The 20,078-nt window shown below is 43.1% G+C and overlaps 1 protein-coding gene and 1 long non-coding RNA gene across 7 annotated transcripts in view; one reads left to right on the forward strand and one right to left on the reverse strand.

Moving 5' to 3' along the window:
- Positions 1-20,078, reverse strand: part of LOC144791849 (putative cation-transporting ATPase 13A4) — a 652,319-nt gene that overhangs the window by 170,343 nt on the left and 461,898 nt on the right. The window lies entirely within an intron of this gene.
- The window catches only part of LOC144791847 (uncharacterized), a 198,565-nt gene continuing 183,093 nt past the window's right edge, over positions 4,607-20,078 (forward strand). For all 6 annotated transcript variants that reach the window (XR_013602478.1, XR_013602477.1, XR_013602476.1 and 3 more), the window contains exon 1: positions 4,607-4,866. This is a non-coding gene — a long non-coding RNA (uncharacterized LOC144791847). The remainder of the gene's footprint in view (positions 4,867-20,078) is intronic.

Genomic DNA, 20,078 nt, shown 5'->3' on the forward strand with positions numbered 1-20,078 from the left:
GAACGGGCTGCCGCAAATTTAATTCACTCCTTAAAATGCCCTGTCACTCATGTTGAAGTTTCACAGACGGACGCTATTGGCACTATTATGTTGTCCCATTATAAACAGATTTATAGTCATCAGCAAACAATAGATCACTCCAGACTTGTAAATTTTTTATCCAGATATAATATGCCCTCATTAACTCCTGTGGATAGTGATTTAATGAAGCGTCCTTTTTCTAAATCCGAATTAGAATTTGTGGTGAAGAATTTACCGATTGGTAAAGCTTGTGGTCCGGATGGGCTTCCGGCTGAAATTCGTAGGACTTTCTTTAGTGTTTTTTCTGATTTATTATTACAGTTATTTAATTATATGTTAATGGGGGGTCAAGTCTCAGGTTCTTTTGGGGATGGGTCTGTTGTTAGTTTTCTAAAGAAAGGGAAACATTTAAAAGATCCTAACTCGTATAGGCCCATTACACTACTTAACACCGATTATAAGATCCTGACTAAATTAATTGCAATACGATTTAACTTGATTGCTGCGGATCTTATTCATTTAGATCAGAATGGTTTTGTGGCAGGTCGGCAGTTAGCTACTAACACCCATTTTCTTGCGGAGGCGTTGGATTATTTTCAGGTTAAAAAGATCCCGGCTCTAATATTATTATTAGATGCTGAAAAAGCTTTTGATTTAGTGGTTTGGTCAACTTTATTTGCTATTTTAAAACATTTGGGTATTCCTTCACAAATTATTACTTTAATTCAGAATTTATACACGGGTGCAAGAGCTAATATAGTTATTAATTCTGTTATGGTAGGCTCAGTATCGGTCCAAAGGGGCACCAGGCAGGGGTGCCCCTTATCTCCTATTCTTTTTGCTTTTTTTATTGAACCATTAGCCATAGCAATTCGTGAATCTGTAAATATCCCCACACCAATAGTTTCTATGGCCAAAATCAAACTCTATGCCGATGATATTATGCTGATAATTAAAACGGATATTCAATCCCAGAATGCTGTTTTACAGATTTTTGAACAATTCGATGCCTTAGGAGGTTATCGAATTAATTAAAAAAAAACTGAAATATTAGTGTGTGGTGGAGGGGATGTGGATCTACATGCGGATTTAGTTGGATGTATTAGTTCTAGACCAAAACGGTACTTAGGGGTTATGTTTTATAGTCTCGTTTCCGATTTATTTAAATTGAATTTTGATCCACTTTTACAGAAGGTGCAATCCTTATTTACTAGATGGGATTCATTGCCATTCACCCATTATGGGAAGGGTTGCACTTATAAAAATGTCCATACTGCCACTTTTTAACTTCTTATTTTCAACCATTCCGTGCTATTTACCTAGTAGTTTTTTTTCTAAAGTAGAGTCACTTTTCTCAAGGTTTATATAGGCCAAAAAACACCCTAGGATAGCATTGAAAACACTCTATGTGGACACTGAATTGGGAGGCTTATCTGTTCCGAACCTTAGAGACTATTATAGTGGATATTTCGCCCAATATTTAGAACGATTTAAATTGGGAATGCAAAAACCAAAATTATTTATCAATTTCTTTTTTGACCTAATTAGTTTAGAGGCTCAAACTCCAGCTCCTCTACATATTCCTAAATCACCAAAACTTACCCGGTATAAAATGATGCACTGGTTTTTTAAGCGTCGTGATGTTTTTCTAAAAAGGTATTCCCTTCCCCAGTTTAATTCTAGAACTCCTTTAGGGACCGCTTTTTCATTTATGGGAATTAAAACTGGAGCAGATATTGTTTCTCAGTGGGAGCGAGCTGGGTTTGGTTCCTTGTCAGATTTTTTAAGAGAAGGGACCTGGTTGATACCAGGAGAGATGCAACGAATAATCTCAGGTAATTTTATGTTGTTAAATTCCTATGTTTCAATTTTTAAAATACTGAAACAAGTGGAAGCAAATATGATTGACTCTCCTTCCCAGTTGAGGGATGAGTTATTCTTGATTCCTCAGAATAAGATGCCAGGAGCATGGAAAAGATGTTTAGTGCAACATAGGGAAATAGATCTGAGTATTATAGCTATAAAAAAATGGAACGATCAAGAAAATCATATTCTCACCTTAAATACCTGGAAATGGATAAATAAGATGAATTTTAGTGTTCTTCGAGGTTCGAATTGGAGGAGAATGATTTTCTATAGTAAATGGCTCCTTTATAGTACTCCTGCCGTCATTTCTAAAATGTATGAGAATGTCAGCGCTGTATGTTTTAGATGTCAGCAATATAGTCCTGCTAACTGGTCTCACATTGCTCATTGTGATAAAAGTGTGCCTTTTTGGAGGGAAATCTTCAAATATATAGAAAAATATTGTGGGATTGAAATTGCTTATAATGCCAAATTAATTCTCTATGAATATGATTGTGATTTTGGATTTTCAGAACAGATGGCTAAATTATTGTTTATTATGATGGCAGTAGTGAGATCCCTAGTGCTGCAGAATTGGAAATCAATACATGCACCATTATTTAATGCCTGGTTTCAGAAAATGAGGAATGTTCGAACTTGCGAATATCGCTATGCACAACGAATTGGGGGGCTGAGGAAATTTGATAAGATCTGGAAATCGTATTTTGCGTAATTTTGGAAGTTGCCTTCTGTATTATTATGATTTTGTACTTTATTGTTTTGCTAATATTGTATTACTCGTCTATCTATTGAACATGATTCAAAAACTTCAATAATAAAAAGTGTTTAAAAAAAAAGCATTTAGAAAAATATTTACTAAACTTTCTCCCATGCAGATGTTTCACAGCTACAGTGTCTCTTAAACACATATGTTAACAAGCATTTGCAATGCAATAGGTCTCGCATTAGGAAAGTTTGAGCTATTGGTATTGTAAATGGCAAAGTTTTTATTTATGTGTTGTTTTTGAAAATAGCGAAATTAATAGCTTTGCCATTTACAATGCCAATAGTTATAACTTTCGCAAATGTGATACCTATAGCATTTGTAATGCAATATGTTTTGTATTTACATGACTTAGATGTATTGCTATTACAAATAATAATGGCGTTTAATTTTTTTAAATAACTAATACTTAAATAAAAGTTATTGTAATTTATAATGGCAATAGCTTAAACTTTTCTAAAGAACTTTTGTGAACCAAGACCCACATTCACGCTGCCCAAAACAATGACACCCCCCCCCCCAAAAAAATTAATAAAGAAAAGAGCAAACGGACACAAGATCGGGCAGTGGTTAGAGAGGTGCCAACACAAGCGAGAGACAATAGTCTGTCAGAAGCAGATGGGCTTGTAAAAACCTGAGCTAAACTCGTGGGTCCAGTGAAAACCATACTGCAAAAATATCTTACTATGCCGGAGTCGTGTTTCCCCCTTTCGAGTACTGCCGGCCTGCGACCAGGAAGTCAGGCAGGCCGGCGCGACAACCGGAAACAGGAAGTAGGAGGGCGGGAGCCTACCCCGCCTCCCACGGAAGAGCCGCGATTGTTTGGAGCACTGGAGCAGGCAGGAGCCTACCCTGCGCCCCGGTGCCGAAGGAGGGAGGAAGAGTTCTGCTGCCGGGCCCTGCAGCTGAGGAGAGCCGCCGCACCAAGGAAGCCGGTGAGTGGGTTGCTGAGCTGCGAGGGCGGGGGGCGGCCTGTATGTGCGCGCACGGCGGGGGCTGTGTGCGTGCGTGCGTGCGTGTATGTGTCTTGGAGTGCGTGTGTGTGACTGTGGAGGAGGGGGGGTGAGCGAGGGTCTGTCTGTATGCGCGCGCACGTGCACGGCGCTGGACAGAACGTGCGCCCACACAAATCCAGGGAAAAAGCTCGTAACACCCTCTTGTCCGTCCTTCCCCCGTAACAGACAACATTAGGTCTCCAGCTGGACACCTGCATGCAGTTTACCAGCTCGACCTAAAAAGGAGGGCAAGAAAAATAAGCAGTATTTAAACTTGTTATAAAAAAATACATTAAATAAAAAGCGCACTGAGAACCAACTTTGCTACTGAGGAAGAAGTGACTATTTTCTGGGTGGACGTGAACAGTCTACAAAGGCTTTGTGCACTCACTCATAGTGAAAGGAGCCATTGCCCCATGCTGTATGATATGGAGGGTGTTGTATCATGTAACATGCATGTAATTGTAATATGAGATGTTTGCATTCCATATAGAATGTCTGCAGTTCCTTGGCAGCATCACTCTCCTGCTGTGTTTGGTTCTGGGACACTTTGGAGAGCAGTTGGTGAAGGTAGCATCTCATCGAGGACCATTGTATGTTTCCAAAAAACGTACTTATTTCAACGTGGTCCTTGTCATTGTAAAACAGGCGACAAGCATGGGATCTGACTTCACCAAGGACCCCGAGTTTTTTTTTTCTCTCTGAAAATTTTACTGCCATTTTTTTACATTTTTGAGTGGAATACCGCCCTTGATTACACATTTTCGGCTCCAATTACGTGCCGACTCTCTGGAGAGTATTGTTTGCCTCAAGGTACGTGCGAGTATCCTTCCAACATTATATTGCTTACTTCAAATCAACTGCCAGCCTCGCGCTGGGTCCCGCGCTAATTGACTGCGCTCGAGCTCTTCTGTTGAGCGTGCTGCTCCAGCGTTACATCATGACGTCAACATCGATCCTGAGACGTGCGCCATCTTTAATCCGGGCGGACGTCAAAGTGGGAACTTCGAGCACGTGTACGTACCGCCATCTTGCTTCAGGCAGACATTCGCATTCAACGGCGTCAGTTGCAAGACAGGCAGGAGTGCGCCTGCAACGCGCATCCTCCATCTCCTTAATTCTTGTTTGGGCGGGCAGACAAATGTGTGCTTGCAACGTAGATAATCTCTTCAATTGCACCTGTTCAGCATTGTACATCATGGATCAGCTGGGCACAACCAGGTAACTTTATTCATATGAAATTGCTGGGGTGCCCTGTGTGTCATTTTATCGTTGACACTCACACCATTCAAATACAATTTCTTCTGCAATTGTGAGGAGGTTTTGTGTTGTGGCTATATATATTGCATTTATTTATATCTCAGAACACTGTGCACATCACATATTTTTATGCCCGTGACATGAACACCATCAAAATTATATGTAGAAATTTTTAAAATGTATTTAGTTTTTGTGAACTGGTTTTACATATCATAATAACGTATTCAGTCATCTCTCAACACCATGACAACACAGTTGATACCTGTACCTCCATTATTTTTTCAGAGTCTTGCATGGCTTGGGAAGATTCGAAAGAAACTTTTGAATCGTACACTGAAGCTATTGGGAGTGATGTGTATGTGGCAAAGAGATTTGCCATTTTCACACATTGTTTAGGTTTGGAGGAAAGGAAGGTACTAAAAGCCTTACCTGCTGTTAATGGAAGAGGATGGCTTAAATGAAGAAGGTGGGGAGAATGGTGATAGTGGTGTTGATGTTTATGATGTTGCTTTGAAAGCTTTAGTTGAGAACTTTGGAAAAAAAAGTCAGTGTTGTTGTTGAAAGACATAAATTCTTCTCATGTGCTTAAGTACCCAGGGTGTTGATTGAAGAGTATGTAGCTAATTTGAGGAGTTTAGCAGTCACTTGCAAATTCAAGGACCTGCGGGATGAAATTATCAGGGATCAAATGATCAATAGGATGTTTAATGTCAAGATACAAGAAGGGTTGTTAGGCATGAAAGATCCCACGTTGGAGAGAACTATTGACATAGCTAGAAGAATGGAAAATATATCTAGGTATGTGAAGGAGTTAAGTGATAATGCTCCTAAAATCGATAGTCAAGATGATGCTGTCCACAGTATAAATAATATCAGAAAGGCTGTTAAGAAAGATGATGAAATTAAAATAAACAAAGAAAGCAGGATATCGTGAAATACAAATCTAAATCCTGTTTCAGATGTGGTAGTTCTAGGCACACTGCGGATGCCAATCATTGTCCTGCAGCAAAAAGTAGATGTTACAAGTGCAGGAAAATGGGGCATTTTGCTAGAGTATGCAACGGCGGTGGCTATTCTGGTTACAAAAAATCTATACTACTATTATAAAGTAAGAACTGGGAACCTTTGAGGCGGGTAAACTCGGGAACCACAGCACCAATCCAAACACCCAATACATCATTAGAATTGGCAGGGTCTGCAGAGTGACATAGGCTATATAACCCCCGAAAATATACGATTTAAAAAAAAATAAAAATAAAATCAGCAGCCCGAGGAGTACAGCCGTGGGGAGGAAAAGTAATGACGGCGCGGAACCGACACCCGGTTCACTGAAATGTGCGGAGCCGTGGGGAGGAAAACTAATGCGGCGTTCGGCGGGAGGAGCACGGAAGAGAGCGGCGGCGACAGTGGGAACGCGAGGTAAGGGACTTCTTGGAGCGCGGAAAGATAATTCCTCACTTTGCACCTTAAATAAGTGTAAAATGCCAATGCCTCCGATACCCTCTTCGGGTGCAGTGCAACCGTTGCAACTCTCGAGTTGGGAGCTGTTTCCTTTGATATGCCGTGTGAGCGTGGTGATTGTTTCCAGAGTACTTTTGCAAAGCCCCTTTTGATTTAAAAGCAAGACGGAGGCGCGACGCTGCGTTATTCAAGGTGGTCGTGTCCCCGCTGCTTAGTTTGTTATGGCATAATTTGGTGGCAGGCACAATTGCTGCACGAAATAAAAACTGTGACGGGTGTCAGTATTGCAGGGGGCCCTGAAGCAGCCTTAACGTCGGGGCGGCCGGGGGCCCAGAAGCAGCCTTTTGCTCCCGGACAACATCAGGACGGGCTACAAATAAATGAATAAACCGGCAAAAAGAAGGCCCCTCGACAACTCAGAAAAATAAATAAAACAGGACTGTGGTTACTCGGAATCGGTAAAAGTGTGCAGGAATACAGGGACTGAGGACCGGATGAACCCTCCTCCCCCCCCGGAGCTACGGAGACTCACAAGAGGCAGAGATATTTGATAAAAACACCTGATAACGGAACATGGACACGGCAGGCGGGGGAGGGAGAGAGAATCAGTGGTTTGTGATATTCATCGGTTGAAGTCATTTCATATTTGTTGCTGTTTCCACTTTAACACCACTCACAGTAAATGTCTCTCCTGTTATAACATCACATTTATAAAAAATGCAATTCTACATCACAAACAATTTGGGTGCTGAGGTTTTATCAGGTCTCTGCCAAAGCGCTGCTTTACAATGATGAATGAGACGTTTAATCAGTGCGTGAAGACACCAGCATCACAGCGACCACAGGCCCAAGTTTACGGGAATTGTGGCATTATAAATTGTCTGCACATGTTAAGGTTTGTCAGCATTACAGTGAGATTGCAACAGGCGTTTTTACACACCCCCTGGCGAGGGTTGCAGACACCACTGCGACCAGAAGCCCAAGTTTATGAGACTGTGGCGCTATAAATTGTCTGCACTGTTTAGTTTATTCCTGCATAACGCTTGCGCTGTGCTTGTGAAATATGGTATCTGTCCATACTAATATAATAAAGAGAGAGCCCAAACCTTTGAGGCGGGTAATCTCAGGAACCACAGCACCAATCACAACACCCAATACAGCGTTGGAAAGGGCAGTTGCAGCAGAAGGACATAGGCTATGCAGACGTCCACCATATACATTTAAAAGGTGAAAGAACCGTGCCAGCAAAGTAGTCCCTTGTGGGCGTGTCTGCGTTGTGCTGTGGGGATGTGCTGGAAGCGTGACAAAGGCTGGGGGCGTGTGGTACTCTCCGCCCTTCATGCCATGTCTCATATCGTGTGCTGTGGGTGTGTGCTGGGGGCGGGGGCATGTGCGGGGCGCGGGATTGCGGAAAAAAAGCCAGCGTTGTGCCCAGTATTTCATTGTTTTTTCTTCCCAGGTTCTGTACATTCCAGCTCCGGGTGTCCACCCTGCTCCCTTAGAATTCCCCTGAACCCCATAATCATAACCCACCCTTACTCCTTAAAATAGCCCAACACCCTTAAACACTAACCCATCTTAACCCTATAAATATACGCTGTACCCCAAAACGCAAACCTATCCCTTAACCCTAAAAATACCCCTGTACCACAAAACCCAAACCTAGCCCTGAACCCTATAAATACCCCTGTACCTCAAAACCCAAACCTACCCCTGTACCCCAAATCCAAAACCTAGCCCTCAACCCTAAAAATACCACTGTACCCCAAAACACAAACCTACCACTGAACCCTAAAATACCCCTGTACCCCAAACCCCATACCTAGCCCATAACCCTTAAAATACCCCGGTACCCCAAAACCCAAACCTACCCCTGAACCCTAAAAATACCCCTGTGCCCCAAAACCCAAACCTAGCCCTGAACCCTAAAAATAACCCTGTACCCCAAAACCCAAACCTACCCCATAACCCTAAAATACCCCTGTTCCCCAAAACCCAAACCTGAACCCTAAAATACCCCTGTACCCCAAAACCCAAACCTAGCCCTGAACCCTTAAAATACCCCTGTACCCCAAAACCCAAACCTACCCAGAACCCTAAAAATACCCCTATACCCCAAAACCCAAACCTAGCCCTGAACCCTAAAAATACCCCTGTACCCAAAACCCATACCTATCCCTAAACCCTAAAACTACCCCTGTACCCCATAACCCAAAACTATATCTGAACCCTTAAAATACCCAAACAGCCCAAAACATATACCTCAGTACCCCAAAACATATACCGCTATACCCATACTTACCTTATCCAAACATTAAAAAAAAACATGCTTTTACCCTTCATGCATTTACATGAAGGGTAAAAGCAACAATCTCAGCCAGGAAAAGACCATCAGCTCCCTGGTTCTCGGAACAACTTAGAGCCCTGAGGCAGGAAGTCAGGAGGCAGGAACGGCGATGGCATGCAAGTTGGGATCTCAAAGACAGGGAAGCTCATAAAGCCCTGCTCAAGAGATACAAGTCGGAAGTCATTGGGACCAAACAAGACTACTTTGTGACCCTGACTTCCTCCCTTTCATCTCCCAAAGAGCTCTTCAGGATCGTGGACTCCCTTACATCTTTTCAGGTCCCTGATCCTGTTATTCCATCTCAGGAGCTCTGTAATGACATTGCCCTCTTCTTCCAGTCCAAAATATCGGACATTTATACTTCTCTGGAGTCACAGAGACTCTTAACGGCTGAGCCTCCGGCCATTGTAGTCCCGGATGTTTCCGTGGCGGAGCCTCCCGTGGCCGACTATTTGGAATCTTTTCCTCCGCTCTCCCTACAAGATCTTGACATGCTGCTTGAGAAAACTAAGTCAGGGTCTCCATTAGATGCTTGCCCTCTTAAGATCATGAAGCAGTGTAGAGGATCTCTTTTACCCCCTTTACTTGAGATCATGAATGGGGTAATGAGGGAGGGTGCTTTTCCACAGCAGTGGAAAAATGCTGTGGTAAAACCTCTCCTTAAGAAACCCTCCCTAGATCCCGGGGTATTAAAAAACTTTCGCCCCATCTCACTGCTCCCGGCCCCTGCAAAGATGCTTGAGTCCCATTTAAATGGGCATCTAGCTGCCTTTGTGGAGAAGTCTGGCTGTTTGGACCCTTCCCAGCATGGTTTCAGGAGGGAACATAGCACCGAGTCCGCCCTCACCTTGGTCCTCGACTCTATCCGTATGAGTGTGGACGAGGGTCGGACATCCCTCCTGATCCTTCTGGACCTCACGGCTGCCTTCGATACCCTATCTCCCCGGGTCTTAACATCTCGTCTGGGTGAGATTGGGGTCCGGGGGGCAGCCCTGGGATTGCTCTCTTCCTTTTTAGATCATAGGGAGCAGAGGGTAATGCTGGGAAAATTTCTATCTCCATCCCTGTCTGTGCATTGTGGGGTCCCTCAAGGGTCGGCGCTTAGCCCCACCCTTTTTAACATCTATGTGACCCCCCTTGCCAGACTTATTAGATCCTTTGAGATGGAGGTATTCTGCTACGCGGACGACACTCAGATCCTCGTGTCTCTCTCCCAGTCAACAGAGCTGACGGCCTCCAGATTTAGATCTTGCATGGAGGCCGTCGGCCAGTGGATGATTTACAACTCACAGAAGTTGAATGGGGAGAAGACCGAGGTGATGGTGTTCGGCGGAAGGGAAGACGTTTGGTCCATGGAGTGGTGGCCTGACGCGTTCGGTTCCTGCCCTAAGCCCACCTCCTTGGCTAGAAATCTCGGGGTGATGATTGACTCTACGCTTGATATGCGCCAACAGGTCAGCAGGACGGTATCTACCTGCTGGGGTATAATCCATGTTCTCAGGAAAATCAGGAACTACCTCTCCCTGCAGGCAAGAAGGCAACTGGCTGTCGCCCTTTTGGGGTCCCGTCTGGACTACTGCAATGCGTTGTATGCTGGACTGAACAAGAGTCAGCTGCAGCGCTTGCAGGTAGTCCAGAATGCGGCAGCCAGATTTGTTCTTGATCTTCCCCGACGCTCTTCGGCAACGTTGGCTAGAAAGCAGCTCCACTGGCTGCCGATAAAGGAGCGGATTGTCTTTAAATTCATGTGTATGGTCTATAAGGCCTTGGCAAAAAGTAGCCCTACAGGCATTAGATCCATCCTGACCTACTATAATTCTGGCAGGAACCTTCGCTCCTCCAATCATTTTCTTCTTCATATCCCCCGCATTCGGAAAGCCAGATGGGGTGGTAGGGCTTTTTCCATCTTGGCTCCAAAATGGTGGAATGACCTCCCATTGGAGCTCAGGTCCCTTCCCTCCCTGCAAACCTTCAGAGCCGCTCTCAAAACTCGCCTCTTTGTCCAAGCGTATGATTTAAGCGCATGAGTGCCAGCTTTCTGATCTTTTTGTTAGGCGCCTTGACACCTTCGGGTTTTAGTTTGCGCGTTACAAGATGCATAATAAATAAATAATAAATAACGAATTTTGTTGTAAATGTATGCATGGTAAAAGCATATAAAATGTAATGCCATGCGTTATAATGGCATTGCGGAGTCATGGTACTATTGTAATGAAAGTATGCGGAGTCATGGTATGCGGAAAGAAAGTTGCGGGATAATGGGTGTTTACCCTCCCCCGGTAAGTACATTAGTGTCACAGCGGCCCTCATCTCCAGCAACATACTCATATTTTTTCATCATCCATTTGAAAAATGCACAGGTCTCTCTCATTAATGGCCAGCACCGACATACACTTTTAGACACACCTCCCGCCACAAGTTCTAGAATTGCGAACTTTAGAGCTGGGGAGCTACGTTCGAATCTCGGCAACAGCTCAACATCCTGTGATTCCAGGCAAATCGCTTTGTCTACCTGTGCCTACCACAAATGAATGTGTTCTTCTGTAATGTAAATTGTGCTCATGCCATGTTGTCGAGTTCGCGCTATATAATATTGCAAGGAAAAATAAAGTAGGGAAACTCGAGTTCACACACTACTGAACATGCACTCTTAAGTGCATCAGCAGTGCACTGTGAATCGGAGCGTTTCACAGGCCTGTCACAGATAAGAAATGCTATCAAAACGAAATCCTACAAAACAATATACTACTGGCCGGCAGCAATTCATACCCGGACAACGTCGGGACGGGCTGCTAGTCAGTAAATATGGTAAGAGAGGATGACATTTCTTGTGAAAGTGAAGGAGGGGTGGTGGAATTATTGATGATTGATTCAGTCCAAGTTTGTAATTGTAGTAATTGTGATGGTGACCTAGTTTGTGATTCTGAGAGGAACAAGGATAGTTATCGCCCCCCATATGCATCATCAAGGGGAAGGAGGTACAGGTCTGGGCAGATTCTTGTGCTCCATTCATCATCATTGATAAGTTCACATGAATAAGTTTAGGCTTTGGTTTGGAGGGATTATGTGGCACTGATGTCACTTCTGAAGGGTATTGTGGGAATAAACTGCCTGTTCGAGGTTATTTTATGACCAAAATGAATTTTCAAGACAGGAAAACTGTAGCCAAATTGTATATTGTGGAAAAGGGTAAATCTTTACCTGGATGGAAAGAACAACGAGCATTGAACATTATTTTGAATCCCAATTATCCAGAGCAAGTTTTATCTATGTCATCTTCTGTCACCAATAGTTGGGTCAACACATTCCCCAATTTATTTAAGAGTTCCCTAGGTTGTTTAAAAAAGTTTAGACATTGTATTGTCTTAAAGAAAAATGCTGGACCTAAAGTACACAAAGTGAGAAATGTCCCTTTTGTTTTAAGACAAAAGTTGAAAGAAGAAGTGCAGAGGTAGTGTTCAGAGGGGGTGATTGAGCCCATTGAGGAGTCTGAATGGTTAAGTCTCATCGTTTTGGCAAAGAAACCCAATGACAAGATTAGGATGTGCATTGATCTGAGGATTTGAATGATAACATCTGGATTGATTGCAATACCCTTCCTCGAATCAATGAAATGTTGACCAGTGTGGAAGTTGGTGCGTGTTTTACTATGCTGGATTTATCCAGTGCTTACCACCACATTTTGTTACATAAGAGTACAGACATCTTACTTCTTTTATCACCCCAGAAGGAGCATATCAGTTTGTCTGAATGCCATTCGTACTTGCTTCTGCATCCGCTGACTTCCAAAGAGTTATACGGAGTGTGTCGGCTGATTTAAAAAATGTTTTAGTATTTCAAGACAATGCTTTGGTGTGGGTGTGTCATAGTATTCAACATGATTTAATATTGGAGAAAGTTTTGAAGAGATTGTTAAACGATGGTCTCACCATTGGTCTTGAGAAATGCAAGTTTGGTTTGAATGAGGTAGAATACTTAGGTCACACTCTTACTAGTGATGGTGTTAAACCCAAACCATCTTAGAGGAGGCCATTGGGAAGACACCTGCACTGACCGACAAAGCCAAACTTAGGTCATTCTTGGTCTTGTGGAGTACTACTCCAAGGTTGTAGATCAATTCACTGACAAAGTACAAGAATTAATGAAAAAGGGAGAGGAATTTGTGTGGACGGAAGATTGTCAACTAATATTTGATGATGTAGAGAAATGTAGTGCCAATGCTGTCACTTTAAAACCCGGAAGATGAGACCATAATTTCTACTAATGCAGGTAATCATGGTCTTGGTGTCGTTCTTGTGAAAGTGTGTGATGGCAAAGAAAGGGTGGTAGCTTTTGCCTCTCACACTTTGAAGGGATCTGAACATATGTACTCTACTGTGGAGAAAGAGGCCCTACTATGTTGGTGGGGCATCCAGCATTTTTTGATCTTTGTATGGGGTGCAAAGTTTCAGTTATGCACTGATCACAAACTCTTGGTGGATCTGTTCTCCATGAGAGGTGCTAGCAAAGTCACACCCAGGATTGCCAAGTGGCTTTATCGCCTGCAAGAGTACACTTTTGAGGTGAAATACGTGCCTGGTGTTAAAAATGTCAATACTGATTGCTTGTCAAGGTTACCATTGGAGTTGCTGCAAAATGAAGAAGATGATGAGTGCACGGTGGTGGCAGTGAATGATGTATGTAATGCCATTACTGAAGAAGAGTGGAAATTGACTATTATTGTGTACGACACCATAAATTGGCTCATTGAGGCCCTTAGTCATAATCAAGGGTGGAAGCTACACAAGAGTCTTCAGTCTTTTAAACTCATTTGGTCTGAGTTTGCTGTTGTGGATGGCATTGTAAGGAGAGGTTGTCGTTTGGTGGTACCAACTAAGCTGAGGGAAAGACTTTTATGCCTCATGCATGAAGGACATGGCGGCATGTCAGCCATGAAAAGGCGCATCAGAGAGGATTTCTGGTGGCCAGGCATTGACACTCAGATTGAGAGGTATGTGCGCCTTTGCATTGCTTGTGCTGTGTGACAAATCCCCTTTCCCAAGGAAACTACTATAGACCCTTTACCATTTTCTAACGCTCCGTGGGAAAGAAATTGCCATAGATATTTGTGGGCCATTTGAGAATCTTAATGTCAGTGATAAATTTGCCATGGTCATGGTTGACTATATTTCACAGTGGCCAGAAGTTGCTTTTGTAAAGGAAGGGAAGGCTTCCCTGCTGACATTTTCACTGGAAATGGTCCTCAATTTGTTTCTGTGGATTTTGAAATTTTTTTCCCAATAGGAATGTCAAACATACTAAAACCCTTGTTTACCATCCCAAGAGAAATGATTTAGTCGAGAGATTTAAGAGAGGGCTTGTGGAGTGCATCTAACTTGCATGTATGAGTAATTTGTGCTAGAAATGACAAAAATATGTTAAGGAGCTACAGAACCACTGCTCATTCTGTAAACAAGGAAACACCTTTCAACTTACTATAAGGGAGGGTAACATGCCTTTTTGCTGTTCCAGCATGGATGAACAGAACTGCAGAGCGTAAGGTTGATTTTAAGAATTTGCAAGACAGGGTAACGAAATACCAAAGAGTGTATGCTCAAGGACACAACATGAAAATATTGGGGCCACAACGTCCTTTTAAGTGTGGCATGTTTGTGAGAGGATTTCACGGAGACAATGCCAAGAAACGTTCGTCAAAATGATCATGCCCTAGGAAAGTGGTGTTTGTGAAGGATAATTGTGTAAAATTGGCTTATGGCAGGTGGTGGAATATAAGAAATATTCAAAAGTAACATTTCCTACGTTAAACTCAAGGAATAGGGTAAAGGGTGCCTCTGTAGTCAAGTCAAGTATTTCTTTATTCGGTTTTTGGCAGGTAAAAAACCATAAAAGCAGTTACATAGATCATTTACCTTTCGTGATCAACTTTAAAAACGAGATACTGACACTTAATACAAAATTTTACATATAAAAACAAATACATTATAAATAGTTAAAATTAATTAAAAGTATTTACAGAGACTTCGGTCCCGTTTTACTCTATTAATTCATATTTATCAGAATTCAGCTACAGATTCAATCGATGGCGGAAGATACACTTCAAAAATTTTACAATGATCTTCAACATCCACTCCTCGCTCAGCGATTGTAAAAATAGCAAGGCTGGACGACATCTTCTTATTCCAACATATCTTAATAATGGTATAAGCCAATACTTTCTGTGCTCTCTATAGAACTTACAGAAAAAGAAGGTGTGGATAGTGGCCTGAATTGAGGTCTCATCGCAAGGACATAAAGATACAACAGAATCCCAGTTTTTTTTTCCGGGAAAGCGACCAAACGATGAAAAATGTTTAACCTAAATCTTATTAAGAGAAATCTCTCAAAGATAGTTAGATCATAGGTTAAATAAGGCTGGATTTATTTAGTTAAGTGTACAGCTGTACTGTGTTGAACAGATGGCTTGGAGGCTTCATTTCCCAATCGAATTTCTTCCAGATGGGCCAGCGAGAATGCCTGTAAGGCCTTTCTAGATAATGACCGGATTGTTATGGGATCCAGATAGTATTTTTCCAATCCTAGGTCAGGTAGAAAGCCATTTATATATGCCAGCCAACCTATCTTAGGGGAGTGATCCAGGGATATGCAATCTATACTACTATTATAAAGGAAGAACTTTGAACCTTTGAGGCGGGTAAACTCGGGAATCACAGCACCAATCCACACACCCGATACATCGTTGTAATCGTCAGGGTGTGCAGATGGACATAGGCTATATAAACGTAATAAATATACGTTATTTAAAAAATTTACCAAAAAAAAAAGTAGTCCCTTGGAAGAAAAGCCGGCCGCGACGTGCGTGCCCGACGTGAGGAGCGCAGGGAGGAGCGGCGTCCAGGAGCGCGAGGAGGACCGGCGGACATGGAGCGGGGAGGAGCGGTGAGGAGCGGCGGACAGGCGGTGAGGAGCGGCGGACAGGCGGTGAGGAGCGGCGGACAGGCGGGGAGGAGCAGTGAGCGGCGGATGAGGTAGGTTATTTATTTATTTATTTAGGAGCGGTGAGCGGTGGAAAAATGAAGCAAAAATGAAAATCGTGAGCAAGAGGAAGCAAACGGAGCATTACAAAAGTGAGCCAAACGGTGCATTACTGGAGGAAAAAGTTACGTGTGCAGGTTGCAAAAGGGTACATCGTGAGCAAGAGGAAGCAAACAGAGCATTACAAAAGTGAGCCAAACGGTGCATTACAGGAGGAAAAAGTTACGTGTGCAGGTTACAAAAGCGTAGAAAGTAAACATAGAGGTATAGGAGGAAAAAGTGACGTGTGCTGGTAGCAAAAGGAAGCAAACGGAGCACTAAAAAAGTGAGCCAAACGGTGCATTACAAGAGGAAAAAGTTACCTGTGCAGGTTACAAAAGCGTACAAAGTAAACATAGAGGTATAATACTGCAATATATGGAGGAAGGCTCCGGGGGACCCATGGACAACGTCGGGGCGGGCGGTGGCCCTGAAGCCTAATTGCTCCCGGACAACGTCGGGACGGGCTGCTACAAAAGCGTACAAAGTAAACATAGAGGTATAATACTGCAATATATGGAGGAAGGCTCCGGGGGACCCACGGACAACGTCGGGGCGGGCGGGGACCCTGAAGCCTAATTGCTCCCGGACAACGTCGGGACGGGCTGCTAGTCAAGAATAATTTACTGGGTAAGTGTGTTTTTTTTCCCCCGACCATATACGATGCCAGAGGAGAAGTGGCTGTATTTTTGCTAGGTCCGTGATGTAGGAGATTCCCAGTTCAGTATGGCAGACAAGTGTGGATGTACTTTTGGGTACAACTAGAAGAAATCGAAGACATTTATTTTCTGCTAGCTGTAGATTTTTAGTGTTTGCATACCCCCACACTCCTGCGCCGTATAGCGCCACTGACTGACATTTGGCTCTGTATATCTTTAGGAGTTCTGCTGGTGGTCTCCTTCCTAATTTTTTTTTAGAAGTTTGCCTCTGTATGTGATGGATATACTTACATCAGAGTTAAAACAAGGCGTTTTGATGATTTTGTGTGCTCTTAAGTTGTTTGTTAGCTTTTTTGGGGGGGTTAAAGGGGGTAGATGTGTTGTATCCTGTAATATGCATGTAATTGTAATATGAAATGTTTGCATTCCTTATGGAATGTCTGTAGTTCCTTGGTAACTTTCCTCTCATGATGTGTTTGGTTCTGGAACACTTTGGTGTGCAGTTGGTGAAGGTAACTCCTGGCATCTCATCAAGGGCCGTTGTATGTTTCCAGAAAACATTGGGGCATATTAGCAAGAACCTCGTTAAAATTATCGTGTGCAGGACATCTAACCTGGATTTCTATTAGAATTCTATAACGCATATTAGCAAGCCCATTATCGCTGTTTTAGCACCAGTTTCCTGCCGCTAAAACTGCGATAATTTTAAAGAGGTTCTTGATAATATGCCCCATACTTATTTCGATCAATGTGGGTCTTGTCATTTTAAGTAAAATGTGAATGACAATTTAGCGGACCAATAACGAGGGTCGCTGTCCAAACTTTCTCGATATGTATATTATTTATGATATTGTGAGGGAGAGCAGTGGTTTTGCGAGATAGCTGAAACTGTTTCAAACGCCAGCCATAAAAAGAAGACTAAACATACCTTCTTTGTTGAATGAAATGGGGTAAGATGTTTCAAAGAATGCAGATATACACAGTTACTTAATATAGCCAGGAAGTAGTCCTCACAGTGACACCTAAGAATTTATATAATTAATGAGGCTTCGTGCAAAACACCACACTTATTCCACACAACTGTTTTGCTAACAAAGTGGCCTTTCGTTTACTTAACTTGAAAAGGACCTCTGATGGATGGCCCCAAAACTGCAGACCTCCCTTCCACGCTTCCTCAAGAAAGAACTCAGTGGACACAATCTAAGATTTTGTGACCAAGGCATAGTAGTACCAAAATATTATAATTTTGACCACATACAGCTGAGAGTTTGTGCCTGCCGGCAGTGGGTTTGCGATGCTCAATTTCAACATTGACATAACCTATAACGCAGTCAGCTTCCTAATATTCTTTCTACTGACAGACACTTTTCAGGCACTGTAAGCATAAATGTATATTTTCGCCCATGCAGGGATATATTACCTGCCCTAAACCTCTACTGCTCTGGAACAGGAGACCCATGATGGAGATGCAAGTAGATCCTGGAATTGAGATGCATTGTAAAAGATTATGTATTATGAAAGGCTGATGAGTGTCCGTGAATACTAGGTAACTGAATGGGTAATTGTACACTTCCCGCTATGACTAGTCATGATGGTGACTTGTTACAATGTGCACATCTAACCCAAGAGGCTGTCAATGTACACAGATATGTAATGTTTGCCTGAGGAAGTTTCCTTCTATGCAAGAAACCCTCAGATTTCACCCCTAAATCACCCGCTGTGAAGAGGAGGCCTAAAGACGCTTGTAACATAATGCTTTATTTTGAAATTTGGTCGAGATCGACGAACACATGCAGCCTTGAGTAATGACCAGTGGCTGAGATTGATTCAAGCATTCAATCAATCAACCAGTGGATTTGTAGAGTGCTTTTTGTCACCTATGAGGGTATCCAGGCGCATTTCAACCATCACTTTTATGTATACTTCAGTGTGTCGCCCTTGAGACTGATGTGTATCCATCCAAAACTAGAAAATATTATTAGCAGCCTTTGGCATACTGGGGTAAATAAAAACAGAGAATAGACCTGCTTTTCAAGGAGTGGATCACAAAGCATGTAGTGTGCACCCTGCACAGAGGTGAACGCACCCTGGCTGTTGGGGTCGCCCAAAGGAGATAATAAAGGGAGCACACATCTCACAAGCAGCAGTGCCGAGCAGTGCTCGTGAGCGTGTTGTATAATACCCGGTGGTCATCTTAGGCCAGTGGCATAATGAAGCTTGAAGGGGCCCCTCCCTGCAAGGTACATGGAGGGCTCCCCTCCAGAATTAATTTGGACCTTTCAGTTCAGGATACAGTGCTGAGGGGACCCCTGAAGCTTGGGTCCCCCGCATCATGGGAGGCTGCGGGGCCTATGTGACTACACTGTCTAAGGCCCACCTATGAGTAGGCTCCAGCCATCTAATGAAAGGTTGTGTGCTGGGGCACGCAGTCTCAGGTTTTTGGGCAGGGTGTGCAGATTGGGCAAACCTGGACGAGGTTCCAATAGCAAGGCTTACTGAGGATGTAATGGTGGTGTCTCAATCAAACACATGAAATCCTCGGGTCCAAGAACACACATATGCCGGAAAAAGAGATAGCAGAGGTGATCTCAACATGCTACTTGAGGAATCCCCTCATTAGGACATAATCCCATCACCCACCAAGGTGGCATGCTTCATCATCTGGGATTCTCCTCTTGACGGGGAACCCTAGCCCCACCAAGGGCTACAACCCCCTCACTGTGAGAGAGGAGCTCAGGGATGTTTTTATTCCTACATTGTTTAGGATATAATAAATCCTTCAGAGAAGAAGATAGCTTAATAGGTTGGGTAGCGGGCGCAGTGCGAAACAAAAGACATTTAATATTTGAAGGAAGTGATGCTAAACTAACTACCAGGAGCAATACAGACTTTCCTTGGTTCGTTCCTAGTGTCAGGATTAAAAACGGAGCACCTGCAGTTTGAAATAATAACTGCATGTGGTGGATGTAAGTGTGACCACATGTTTCAGCCTCAAGGACCCTATAAGGTATTGTGGCTTTCATCAGGACCAAAAGATATTATGGGCTACTGCGATGAAAAAAAATGTTGTGAGAACAAATAAAAAATAAGAAATACAAAACCGTTAAACCCACGTTTGGTGTATTCGATTTGCTGGTCCTACCCGTCGTGTACGGATAGGACGCCTCACCTCAAGTTGGCGACAGCTCAGGGAAGGGGAAACGCTCTGAAAAAAGGGGAAGTGATCACTGTGTCGAAAACATGAATTATAGGAATTATTCGGACACAGCTCCAATGTTATAAATTAAAAACTGTTCACAAGTCAATCAAATAAATAAATATTGGCTCTTCTCCTGTGCCTAGATTCCTCTGAGCTCTCTTACCCCCTTTGCCTGTCCAAGCACCAAGACACCTCCGTTTGCCATAGCTGCGCGCAATACAAGGTTCACAAATATATAAAAACAACAGAAGGTTAGGCAGCTGGTGGCTGGTGTCAGTAAATGGAAGTGGAGACACAGCTACCCGGTAAGTGTCTGTTGGATTCATGAATGTCTTTGCAGTATAAACTAAGTGTCCGGGTCTCAAGACACACATCATCTATGCGTTTAATTTAAATAGACTTTATCAAATAGGCGTACAGCAGTATTGTCGAGGAC

This window comes from Lissotriton helveticus, chromosome 11 (assembly GCF_964261635.1).
Source record: "Lissotriton helveticus chromosome 11, aLisHel1.1, whole genome shotgun sequence".
NCBI classification, from domain to species: Eukaryota; Metazoa; Chordata; class Amphibia; order Caudata; family Salamandridae; genus Lissotriton; species Lissotriton helveticus.